Below are 12692 nucleotides of genomic sequence, written 5' to 3' on the forward strand. Positions count from 1 at the left end.
AAAATTAATGAATGCTACAGAACACCCAAAATAGGAGCAGATAAGGCCAAATGATGAGAACACACAGCCCTGTGTTCTTAAGCTCTGTGTAGCTTTTGACTTCTCTCCTAGGCTTCTTGCACCAGTAGGAAAAAAGTACTATTGTTTGTGAGAAGCCATTCTGCAATATTTCATTATAAATTCATTCACATGAAACATTTCTTTTGGACCTAGTGCTTTGCTTTACCTTGTCTTCTTTCATCTCCATTCAAATGCTGAATCCCTATATGCTCTCAGCTGCTTTCAATTCAGCGCCGTGATGTATGGCAGAATTAATTTCCTTTGTTTTGATTGTTACACCACCATATGTCTTCAGTATTCCTGGTGCCCCCCTTTTATCTCCCTCCTCATCTCACCAGTCTCAGTAGAGGATTCACATTACATTAAAGCAGTCCATTGAAGCTGTCCATTGAAATAACTAGGGTAGTGCAGTGATTGATTTGAAAGTAAACTACTTTTGTGAACGGGAGTGAAAAACAGCAGCTGAGTAAGGAATTCTGTTTTTACTTTTTGTTGTTCAGGAATTCTGCAGCTAGAAAGTGTAGGGGAGAAAAGTAATTTATTTCATATACGTGAATCCTAATGAGTGTTTGTTTACATTATGGAATCATCCTACAAAATGTAATAGCTATTGTTTTTTGAAACATGCTCTAGTATTTAATGCAGAATTCCATCCCTATTATAGAATTTTATGGGAAGGTTGGAAAAAAGTACATAGGAAGGATATTATTACATTCTATAGGATATATAGAACCCTAATGGTTTAACTGCTATGAAATTCTGTAGGAATTTATGGGGTGGGACTCTAGTTAGGATAGAAGGGCAAAAAAAAATGCTATAACTTTTATTTTTCTCCATTTAGTTACCAAGCCCCCAGTCATCCCTCCCCGGGCCTGCATGCAGCAGGAACGCTCCATACAGAACTCTTACACACACACACACGAGGAAGGGGGTGAAGGGGTCAGCCTTCTATCAGCCCTACTGAAAACTCTCAGTGGATCTGTGGATCCTTGCAGGGGGAAAGAGGCAGGAAGATGGCAAGCCAGGAGAGGAGTAGCTGGGATGTGGACAGGGCAGGGGTATTGTGCAGGTGCATCATCCCCTAGCCTAGGGCTGTGTGTGAATTTTGCATGAACCCCAGCCTGTCCAGTGAGGACTGTCCATTAGGTGGGTTCTGAACCCAGCCTCTGGCTAGAGAATCCTTGGTAGGGAGACACCATTGGAGTCATGCCACCAAAGACTGGGGAGGGTGACAGAGATACAGAGCAGTGAAGATAGTTCTAACCTGCCATGGATCCTCTGGGAGCCAGAGCCCTGGCCTGTTCCCCTGGAGGTTGGAAGGGAAAAGCCTTCTCTCATGCTCCCAACTTGGGAGGAAACTTAGCAAAGAGAACAGCACAGATTTCTTCCTCTTTAGCCCCTCCCTTGGGTATTCCCACAGCATGGGGAGATCAGGCCCTACCCTTCATTAAAGGTAAAAAATTCATAAACAATTCAGTTTAAAAACAGTTTAAACTACGCATGTACCCATGGTCAGACAGTGGCTCACATTGGGAATGGAGACATTTTAAAGGTACAGGGATAAATTCTGCACCCTGTTACACTGGTGTAAATATTAAGGAAGTTACTCCAAATTTAGAGCCTATTCCAAAGTTCATTGAAATCAATAGGAGTCTTTTCATTGACTTCAGTGGGCTATTGATCAGGCACCTACATAAAAGATGACTTTGCCCCATTGTCTTGATATATTTTCCAGTTTAAGGATTTCCCCCCCACCCCATTCTTAAAGTGAATTTAAGGCTTATGAAAGATGCCAGAGTGAGATCCGTGAAGAATGAAGTCTCCTTTAATCCACAGAAAAGGTACAGCATAGGTAGAAGCAGTATAATCCTAAATGCACATGCCTTATCCCTGACCTGACGGGATCACATCTAGGGCCTTAGAAGGTAGCTTAACTTGTTCCATTGCTTACTTCTCATCCTTTCTCTTCAGACCATTAACAAGGCAGGCTGTTTGTGCTGAGTGTGATGGTGATTTTTGTGGTGTTGGACACACACTATGAGTTGTGTGATATGAATGAAACTGAACAGAGACAGCTGATTTAATTCATGCTGGCCACTGATGTTAACAACTTTCGTTCCATATCAACTTCTCACATTCAAACTAGTGACCTAGGGCTGGATCTAAAACCCATTGAACTCAGTGGGTTGAGAGTCAGGCCCCAAGAGCTGGAAACTTTCACATCCCAATGCTCATCCCTTAGATCGTCTTGTTGTACCAACAGTGAGAATTTTTAATAGAGAATTCCCAGGATGGCAGTGGGGAGGCCCAAGCTTTTATTCCACTAATAACTACGCTGCTTTAAAAGCCAAAATGTCAGTTCTATTCAGATGTATACAGGCCCTAAAGCAAAGTTAAGATATTTATGAGTGTATTGTTGAGACTCAAGAAATACTCTTAATAATTAACTAATGGAAATCAATTATGATTATGCAATTATGATACTCCACTCCAGTACCCAACAGGGACTGAAGTGTCCATATCTGGATTTTGTGATAACCTTTACTTTATGAAATACCCTGAAGCTAATTAACTTCGGCCAAAATCTAACAGATGTCACAGATATTTCTTGAAAGAATATTTGAGATGCAGAGAAAGAGGCAAGAGAGAAAGATTTAAGAGTGCTACACAACAGTTCATTGGAGCACTTATTTCCTAATGAAAAATTGCAAAGCACATAGAAATGTTCAGGATATATTTCTGCGTGTTTTTCTTTAAGAAAAGCAGCATTATGCATGATGTTGCCATGGTATCGGAAGTTACACTTAATTTTTCTAGATAGCAGAGAAGCCCACGTAATTTCACGCATAGGTCGCAATTGCTCAAGGGCTGCATTGATTTACACATGTCCTATGCAAATTTGTCCTCATTTTTTAGCTGAGTGTTTATTTTAACATTTAGATTTAGAAACTCCTTTTTGTAGCTGGTTGTGAGTCCTTTCACACTTCTCTGTAACAAACTGGTGACTACCTTCCTGTGAGGAATGTAACTGAACTGTGGATGATTCACAGAAAAAAAACACACTGTACCTGATAAACAGCTGTTCCATAACTTGCTTACATTAAAGCCACGTTGACTCTAGGAAATTTCACACAAAGCTCCTCTTCCAATCTAACCAGTGGAAGTCAGACTGTGAAGAAGGCAGTACTGTCTCTACCCTGTCCAGTTCAAGGGTAGTTCTGAGTAGATCAGGGACATTGTCAAGGGCAGAACTGGAATGCACTGGTGACAGGGATTCCAGAGTTGTGCAACAGTCCCGGGTGGACCACTTTTGTTGATGCCCGCTTAGTCTCTTATCAGACCAAGTATCAGAGGCATGGAAATGTGGCTTAGAACCACCTTCTCCCTCCCGCTTCCAGGTCTTATGCATAGTGCAGTTTAACTGGTCCCAGGGATCTGGCCCTTAAAATGCTGAAGAACAGTGAGGCTGGTGAGTTTCCAAGATACAATAAGAGCAGTGCAATATATTAACACTGAGAAAGACACTACTTAGTACACAGATAGCATGAGCATGAAAGAGTCATTTATAGATTGTGACCAGACTTTATTATTTCATATTCATACATTTCACTAATGCTTTGCTCTAGAAGCTACCTTGGGGTATAGATTCATTTTCTGTTTTTGGAGTCTCTTTAACAAGAGAAAAAGGCATGCAGAGAATTTTTTTCCTTCAGTGGAACATTCCTACTTCCTACCTTCACAGCCCCTTCATCAGGGTTGACTCATTTAGTAAAGGAAAGCATGTTGGAATTCCCTTTCCAGCACAACAGTGCAAATACTTGTCCTTTCAGAGAGGGTCACTGCAGAGTAAAGAGCTGCACACCCTCGCTACCTGATAGACACCAAGTATGTTCATAGGCGGCAGGTTTGTATAATTTTTGGTGGGGCCCAAAATGGTGGTGCCCCCCCGCTCCCGCCCTGTAAGCCGATATAAAATGAAGCTACAACGCGTCAGTGCCACAAGATTACAAGGGTCAATTAAAAGTGGAAAGTCAGAAGCAGCACTTGCCTACTTCAATATACAGTATTATATTTTGTTGCATCTGTTGTGATGAAGTGGGAATGTTCTTAATATTTTCTCTGAATACTGTGTGGGTGCCTCAGTTTCCCCTGCAAGATGCCAACTGAAGGTGTTGGGGACAAAGAGATCAGGTGGCCTCCTTGTCCAGAAGAGACACAGAGGCCAGAGGAGGGAGTGTCAGTTTGGAGCTGGCTGGGGAAATTGGGAGAGACCCAGAACTTGGTTCTGGGCTCCCCACCCCCCAAGATGGACCTGACAGAGGGGTTCTGTTTTCTGTACCAACAAGCTCTGTTTAAACTGTGTTCCCGTCATCTAATAAATCTTCTGTTTTACTGTCTGGCTGAGAGTCACATCTGACTGCAGAGTTGGGGTGCAGCGACCTCTGGTTGCCCCAGGACCAGCCTGGGCAGACTCACTTTGGAAAGTGCATGACGTGGAAGGGCATGCTGAATGCTCGAGGTCAGACCCAGGAAGGTGTAAGCTTCTTGCCCTGGAGACAGTATGCTCCGAGAGAGGAGGCTCCCCCAGAGTCCTGACTGGCTTTGTATGGAGATGTTCCAAAGCATCACAGCATCCCCTTCCACACCGTGCACTTCCCAGAAGTCCGCACAGGCACTGACACTCCCTCCTCCGGCCTTTGTCTCTTTTCCAGGCATTAGGAGGCCACCTGATCTCTCTGTTCTCCAACACCTTCAGTTGGCATCTTGCAGGGGAAACTGATTTGGGAGAAATGAAGTAAAAGCTGCCCAAACCGAGCTTGAGCACTCCTGAATTTTGAGGTGTTCAAATCTGGAAGGCAGGTGCTGGGGGTGGGAGAGGGCTGTGGGCTCCATGGGGGAGCATGGCAGCAACTGTCTGGAGCTGCATGGAGCCAGATACGCTGGTCTGAGTGGCACAGTAAGCAGTTGGGGGTTGGAGAAGAGGTAGGGAGTTCCGGGGGCAGTCAAGGGACAAGGAGCAGGGGGGAGTTGGATGGGGCAGAGGTTCGAATGGGCAGTCAGGTGACAGGCAGCAATTGGATAGGCAGGGGAGTCTATGTGCTGGATCAGGGGACAGGTAGGGGGTGCGGTCCTGGGGGGGGAAGTTGGGTGGGGTCTCAGGAGGGGGCAGTTGGGGACAAGGAGAAGGGAGGCTTAGATAGGGGCTGAGGTCCCAAGGGGCAGTTAGGGGCAGGGGTCTCGGGAGGGGGTAATTGGGGAACAAGGACCAGTGGGGCTTAGATAGGGGGTGGAGGTTCTGGGGGGCAGTTGGGGCAGGAGTCTGGGGAGGGGGCAATCAGCGGACAGAGGTTGGGATTCAAAGGGCTCTGGGCTGCTGGCAGCCGCGGGGATCCCAGAGCCCTTTAAATCCCAGCCGGGCCGGGAATCAGAGGGCTCTGGGCTGCCCGCTGCGGCGGGGAGCCCAGAACCCTTTAAATCTCAGCCGCTGCTGGGATTTAAAGGGCTCTGGGCTGCCTGCAACCGCGGGGAGCCCGCAGCCCTTAAAAACTCAGCCGCGGCAGGGATTTAAAGGGCTCTGGGCTGCCTGCAACCGGGGGGAGCTGAGACCCTTTTAAATCCCAGCCGCGGCTGGGATTTAAAGGGCTCTGGGCTGCCTGCAACCGCGGGGAGCGCAGAGCCTTTTAAATCCCAGCCGCGGCGGGGGTTTAAAGGGCTCTGGGCTGCCTGCACCCGCGGGAGCACAGAGCTTTAAAATCCCAGCCGCGGCCGTGAATCAGCGCCCTCTGGGCTCCCCTCCGCAGCTGGCAGCCCAGAGCCCTCTTATTCCCTGCCTCAGCTGGGATTTAAAGGGCTCTGGGCTGCCTGCAAACGCGGGGAGCGCAGAGCCTTTTAAATCCCAGCCCCGGCTGGGATTTAAAAGGCTCTGGGCTGCCTGCAAACGCGGGGAGCCCAGAGCCTTTTAAATCCCAGCCGCAGCCGGGAATCAGAGGGCTCTGGGCTCCCCGCGGTTGCAGGCAGCCAAGAGCCCTATGATTCCCGGCCGCGGCTGGGATTTATAGGGCTCTGGGCTGCCTGCACCCGCGGGGAGAACAGAGCTTTTAAAATCCCAGCCGCGGCCGGGAATCAGAGGGCTCTGGGCTTCCCGCCGCAGCAGGCAGCCCAGAGCCCTCTGATTCCCGGCGGCGGCTGGGATTTAAAGGGCTCTGGGCTGCCTGCAACCGCGGGGAGCCCAGAGTTTTAAATCCCAGCCGCGGCTGGGATTTAAAGGGCTCTGGGCTGCCTGCAACCCCGGGGAGCCCAGAGCCTTTTAAATCCCAGCCGCAGCCGGGAATCAGAGGCTCTGGGCTTCCCGCTGCGCGAGCCCAGAGCCCTTTAAATCCCAGCCGTGGCCGGGAATCAGAGGGCTCTGGGCGGGCTGCTGCGGCGGGCAGCCCACAGCCTATTAACTCCCAGCCGCCGCCGGGAATCAGAGGGCTCTGGGCGGCCTGCTGTGGCGGGCAGCCGAGAGCCTTTTAAATCCCAGCCGCGGCCGGGAATCAGAGGGCTCTGGGCTGCCTGCAACGCGGGAGCCCAGAGCCTTTAAATCCCAGCCGCCACCGGGAATCAGCGGGCTCTGGGCGGCCCGCTGCCGCCGGCAGCCCAGAGCCCTCTGATTCCCGGCCGCGGCTGGGATTTAAAGGGCTCTGGGCTGCCTGCAAACGCGGGGAGCGCAGAGCCTTTTAAATCCCAGCCGCAGCCGGGAATCAGAGGGCTCTGGGCTTCCCGCTGCAGCAGGCAGCCCAGAGCCCTCTGATTCCCGGCGGCGGGGATTTAAAGGGCTCTGGGCAGCCCTGGCGGCGGCGGCAGCGGCGGGGCGCTCAAGCAGGAGAAAAAACATTGGTGGGGCAGAGCCCCTGCTTGGGATTTATTCATGGGGCTAAAGCCCCAGAGCCCCATATAAGTCGGCGCCTATGAGTATGTTGTGTCCATTGTGTTCTTCCATTCCTTGCCAGTTTTAGTGTGTGCCTACATTAGATATTTTTCCTTAACATTTCCCACCATTGCTAGCACCAGTGCAGTTGGATTGTGGTAATAATAGTGGAAAATTTTAGAGGACATGTCTAGTGTGTGTTGAGTGCTCATGTTAAGAATTGCCTGAGGAAGCCATTTGCAGTACACAAAAACAAGTTTTATTGGTCCTACAAAACCCAGGAGCTATGTCACATGTTCTTCAGTGCCATCTACTGGCACCTTATCTGTTTACATATATACAGAAACTGAGTACTCCTGTAACAATGTAGACAAGGCCTTAGAGATCAGGCCTAAGTATCAAACCCAAGTCCCTCATGGCAGGATACTTGTCTAACTACAGGGCACCAAGGCTTTTAAACTTGCAGTCTTAGTAGTTGTGACCAGGGTCCCAGGAAGCTACAATAAAGTTACTCAATTAGAGTAAACTGCAAAGAATGGGGCAGACAATCCCCAAAGCTGGTGGTAATTCCAATACTTAGATTTACCAAGCCAGCACAAAACAGCTTCTATAATACCTTACTGGTTACCCAGAAACCAATAACACAGTTCCCTTAAAAATGACAAGGAGTCCGGTGGCATCTTAAAGACTAACAGATTTATTTAGGCATAAGCTTTCATGGGTAAAAAACCCTCTTCTTCAGATGCATGGAGTGAAAATTACAGATACAGGCATAAATATACTGGAGAAGGAAGTTACCTTAAAAGTGGAGAACCAGTGTTGACAAGGCCAATTCAGTCAGGGTGGATGTGGTCCACTCCCAATAATTGATGAGGCGGGGTCAATACCAAGAGAGGGAAAATTGCTTTTGTAGTGAGCCAGCTACTCCCAGTCCCTATTCAAGCCCAAATTAATGGTGTTAAATTTGCAAATGAATTGTAGCTCTGCAGTTTCTCTTTGAAGTCTGTTTTTGAAGTTTTTTTGTTGAAGGATGGCTACTTTTAAAGCTGTTATAGAATGTTCAGGGAGATTGAAGTGCTCTCCGACTGGCTTTTGTATGTTACCATTCCTGATGTCTGATTTATGTCCATTTATTCTTTTACGTAGAGACTGTCCGGTTTAGCCAGTATAGATGGCAGAGGGGCATTGCTGGCACATGATGGCATATATCACATTAGTAGATATGGTTGTGTCCTCTGATCATGTAGCTAGAGTAGATATAGGGACAGAGTAGGCAACGGGGTTTGTTACAGGGATTGGTTCATGAGTTAGAGTTTCTGTGGTGTGGTGTGTAGTTGCTGGTATTTGCTTCAGGTTGGGGGGCTGTGTGTAAGCGAGGATTGGTCTGCCTCCCAAGGTCTGTGAGAGTGAAGGCTCATTTTCCAGGATAGGTTGTAGATCATTGATGATGTGCTGGAGAAGTTTTAGCTGGGGGCTGTACATGATGGCCAGTGGTGTTCTGTTATTTTCCTTGTTGGGCCTGTCCTGTGGTAGGTGACTTCTGGGTACCTGTTTCACTCTGTCAATCTGTTTCCTCACTTCCCCAGGTCATTCATTCATTCATGCCCGTCACCCCAACTGGGGTATGGGCCGCCAACAACAGATCTCCATAGTCTTCTATCCTGGGCCATTCGCTCTAGCTGGTTCCAGGTATAGCCCATTTTTTTGCTATCAACCTGGAGGTCGCGTCGCCAGGTATTTCTTGGGCGGCCTCTTTTCCGCTTGCCTTGGGGGTTCCACTGCAGTGCCTGTCTGGTGATGTTGGTTGGCTGCTTGCGTAGTGTATGTCCTATCCAGCCCCACCTTCTCCTTCTAATTTCTTCCTCTGCTGGGAGTTGATGGGTCCTCTCCAAGAGGTGGATGTTACTGATGGTGTCTGGCCAGCGGATCTGGAGAATCCTTCTGAGGCAGCTATTAATGAAGGTCTGGATCTTCCTGGTGGTTGTTTTGGTTGTCCTCCAGGTTTCAGCTCCATACAGTAAGACTGATTTCACGTTGGAGTTGAACAGTCGAATCTTTATTGCCAAAGACAGCTCTCTGGAGCTCCAGATGTTCTTGAGCTGTAGGAAGGCTGCTCTTGCCTTACCAATCCTTACTTTGATGTCTGCGTCTGTGCCACCCTGCTGGTCGATGATGCTACCTAGGTAGGTGAAGGACTGCACTTCTTCCAGGGGGCTTCCATTCAGTGTGACTGGGTCGTTGCTGATGGAATTGATCCTAAGGATCTTGGTCTTGTCCTTGTGGATGTTGAGGCCAACTTGTGATGACGTGGATGCCACTACGTTGGTCTTCTCTTGCATCTGCTGTTTACTGTGCGAAAGGAGTGCAAGGTCGTCGGCAAAGTCCAGGTCATCAAGCTGGGTCCACAATGACCATTGGATTCCATTCCTACGCTTGTAAGTGGATGTCTTCATAATCCAATCGATGACGAGAAGAAAGAGAAGTGGTGACAACAAGCATCCTTGTCTGACTCCGGTTTGCACCTGGAAGCTGTTTGTGAGCTGCCCTCCATGGATCACTCTACAGTGTATGCCGTCGTATGAATTCTTGATCAGGTTGACCACCTTTGCTGGGATGCCATAGTGCCGAAGGAGCTTCCAGAGGGTCTCTCGATCCACGCTATCGAATGCTTTCTCATAGTCAACAAAGTTGATGTACAACGAGGAGTTCCACTCCATAGACTGCTCGACTATGATGCGGAGCGTTGCTATCTGGTCCGTGCATGATCTGTTCTGCCGGAAACCTGCCTGTTCATCTCGTAGCTGTGGATCGACGGCATCCTTCATTCTCTCTAAGAGGACTCGGTTGAAGACCTTTCCTGGCACTGATAGGAGTGTGATTCCTCTATAGTTGGCACAGTTGCTGAGGTCTCCTTTCTTGGGGATTTTGATGAGATATCCCTCTTTCCAGTCAGCCGGAATCACTCCTTCTTCCCATATTTTCTCAAAGAGGGGGTACAGCATTTCCACTGAGGCATCCAGGTCTGCTTTCAGGGCCTCTGCTGGGATATCGTCAGGTCCAGCCGCCTTCCTGTTCTTCATCATGGTGATGGCTTTTCTGATCTCGTCTCTGGTTGGTTTATCGCAATTGATTGGGAGGTCCTCGTTGGCTGGGTCGATGTCTGGTGGATTTGGTGGTGCTGGTCTGTTCAGGAGTTCCTCAAAGTGCTCCGCCCATCTGTTCATCTGTAGTTCTATTCCTGTTATAGACTTTCCCTGCTTGTCTTTAACGGGACGTTCTGGCTTGCTGAACTTTCCAGACAGTCGCTTGGTAGTATCGTACAGCTGTTTCATGTTACCGCTGTATGCTGCCTGCTCTGCTTCTGCTGCCAGTCCATCCACATAATCTCTCTTGTCCTTCCTAATATTCCTCTTCACTGCTCTGTGGGCTTCAGCATACTCTTTTGAGCTTTGGCCTTTGCTGCTCTAGTCCTGCTGTTGTTGACTGCTGCCTTCTTCTTCTTTCTGTCTTCTATCTTTGTCAAGGACTCTGCTGTGATCCACTCTTTCTGCTGGTGTTTCTTAATTCCAAGCACTTCCTGGCATGCTGACCTAAGTGTGTCTCTCACTTTCTGCCATCTGTTGAGTACACTGTCTTCCTCTTCCTCAGACCGATCCTGTAGTACTGAAAACTTATTCTTCAGCCTCAATCCAAAATCTTCCTTGGTCTTATGGTCCTTCAGAAGGTTGACGTTGTACTTCGCTCTTCTGTCTGACGCGTCTATCCAGTTCTTCTTCAGCTTCAGCTTCAATCTGGCCACCACTAAGTGATGGTCGGACGCCACGTCTGCTCCTCTTCTAACTCTAACGTCCTGCAAGGATCTTCTGAACTTCTTGCTAATGCAGACATGGTCGATCTGGTTTTCTGTCATGCCTGCTGGCGATACCCAGGTACTCTTGTGGATCCGCTTGTGAGGAAAGACGCTGCCTCCTATGACCAGATTGTTAAGTGCACACAGATCCACAAATCTCTCTCCATTCTCACTCATCTCTCCCAGAGCATGGGTCCCCATGACTTGTTCGTATCCTGTGTTATCAGGTCCAATTTTGGCATTAAAGTCTCCCATAAGGATGGTAATGTCTTTGTCTGGGAGAGTCTCTAATATTTTCTGGAGTCTGTTGTAAAGTAGTCTTTGTCCTCCTCTTCACTGTCATTGGTTGGAGCGTAGCACTGAACAACATTCATCTTAATCCTCTTCATTTTAGTTCTGAAGGATGCTGTGATGATCCTGGGACCATGTGCCTCCCAACCAATCAGTGCTCTCTGTGCCTGCTTGGACAACATGAAGCCTACTCCGTGTGTGGTGTGCGTCGCTCTCTTCATGTCCTGAATACAGCAACAGCTCTCCTGTCAACAGTCGTCTCTGTCCAGCTTGCGTCCATCTTGTCTCGCTAATGCCTAGTAGGGTCAGGTTGTTGCTCCTCATCTCTGCTGCAACCTGCGCCGTCTTTCCTGACTCGTACATGGTCCTCACGTTCCATGTGCCGATGGTAATCCTCCTGGCTGCAAGAAGGGTGATCGGCTTAGTGGCTTCCTCGCGGCTTTCACCACCCAGCGTCATGCATCTTCGAGTTGAAGACCCTTCTTTTTCCAGGCTAAAAGTCTCTGTTAACTCTATTGTTGGCGTTTCTGTAGCAAGCTGATTTTTACAGGGTGGAGTTGCTAGCCCCACGCCCAACCCTCCTCCTTTACCCTGACTTGGGACAGGCAGATGGCCCCAAAGGACCTCTCTGGTGGAGTTACTTCCCCAGGTACTGTAGCTTTAAGAATGCTTGATGAAGATCTTGTGGGTGTTTGTCTCTATCTGAGGGATTGGAGCAAATGCAGTTGTATCTTAGACAATGGATCATGTAATGTGGTCTGGATGAAAGCTGGAGGCATGTAGGTAAGTATAGCAGTCAGTAGGTTTCTGGTATAGGGTGCTGTTTATGTGACCATCACTTATTTGCACTGTAATGTCCAGGAAGTGGATCTCTTGTGTGGACTGGTCCAGGCTGAGGTTGATGGTGGGGTAGAAATTGTTGAAATCCAGGTGGAACTCTTCAAGGGCCTCCTTCCTGTGGGTCCATATGATGAAGAAGAGCTGAGGAAGTGTTGTTCTAAGTCAGTCATAAAAATGTTGGCATACTGTGGGGCCATGCGGGTACCCATAGCAGTGCCACTGACTTGAAGGTATAAGTTGTCCCCAAATCTGAATTGGTTGTAGGTGAGGACAAAGTCACAAAGCTCAGCCACCAGATGTGCCGTGGCCTCATCAGGGATACTGTTCCTGACAGCGTATAGTCCATCCTTGTGTGGAATATTGGTGTAAAGAGCTTCTACATCTATGGTGGCCAGGATGGTGTTTTCTGGAAGATCACCAATGCATTGTAGTTTCCTCAGGAAGTTGGTGGTGTCTCAAAGACAGCTAGGAGTGCTGATAGCGTAGGGTCTGAGGATAGAGTCCAAATAGCCAGATAATCCTGCTGTACGAGTGCCAATGTCTGAGATGATGGGGCATCCAGGATTTCCAGGTTTATGGATCTTGGGTAGCAGATAGAATACCTCTGGTCGGGGCTCTAGGGGTGTGTCTGTGTAGATTTGTTCCTGTGCTATAGCAGGGAGTTTGTTGAGCAGATGGTGTAGTATCTTTTGGTACCCCTCAGTGGAATCGGAGGATAGTGGCCTGTAGAATGCGGTGTTG

The 12692-nt window shown here is 48.5% G+C and overlaps 1 protein-coding gene across 2 annotated transcripts in view; it reads right to left on the bottom strand.

Moving 5' to 3' along the window:
- Nucleotides 1-3263, bottom strand: part of GJD2 (gap junction protein delta 2) — a 29949-nt gene extending 26686 nt beyond the window's left edge. For both annotated transcript variants that reach the window (XR_005598043.1, XM_039537366.1), the window contains exon 1: nt 3129-3263. The gene's annotated coding sequence lies outside the window, so the exon portion shown is untranslated. The remainder of the gene's footprint in view (nt 1-3128) is intronic.
- Between the last annotated feature and the right edge of the window lie 9429 nt (nt 3264-12692).

This window comes from Mauremys reevesii, linkage group 4, assembly GCF_016161935.1.
Source record: "Mauremys reevesii isolate NIE-2019 linkage group 4, ASM1616193v1, whole genome shotgun sequence".
Taxonomy (NCBI): domain Eukaryota; kingdom Metazoa; phylum Chordata; order Testudines; family Geoemydidae; genus Mauremys; species Mauremys reevesii.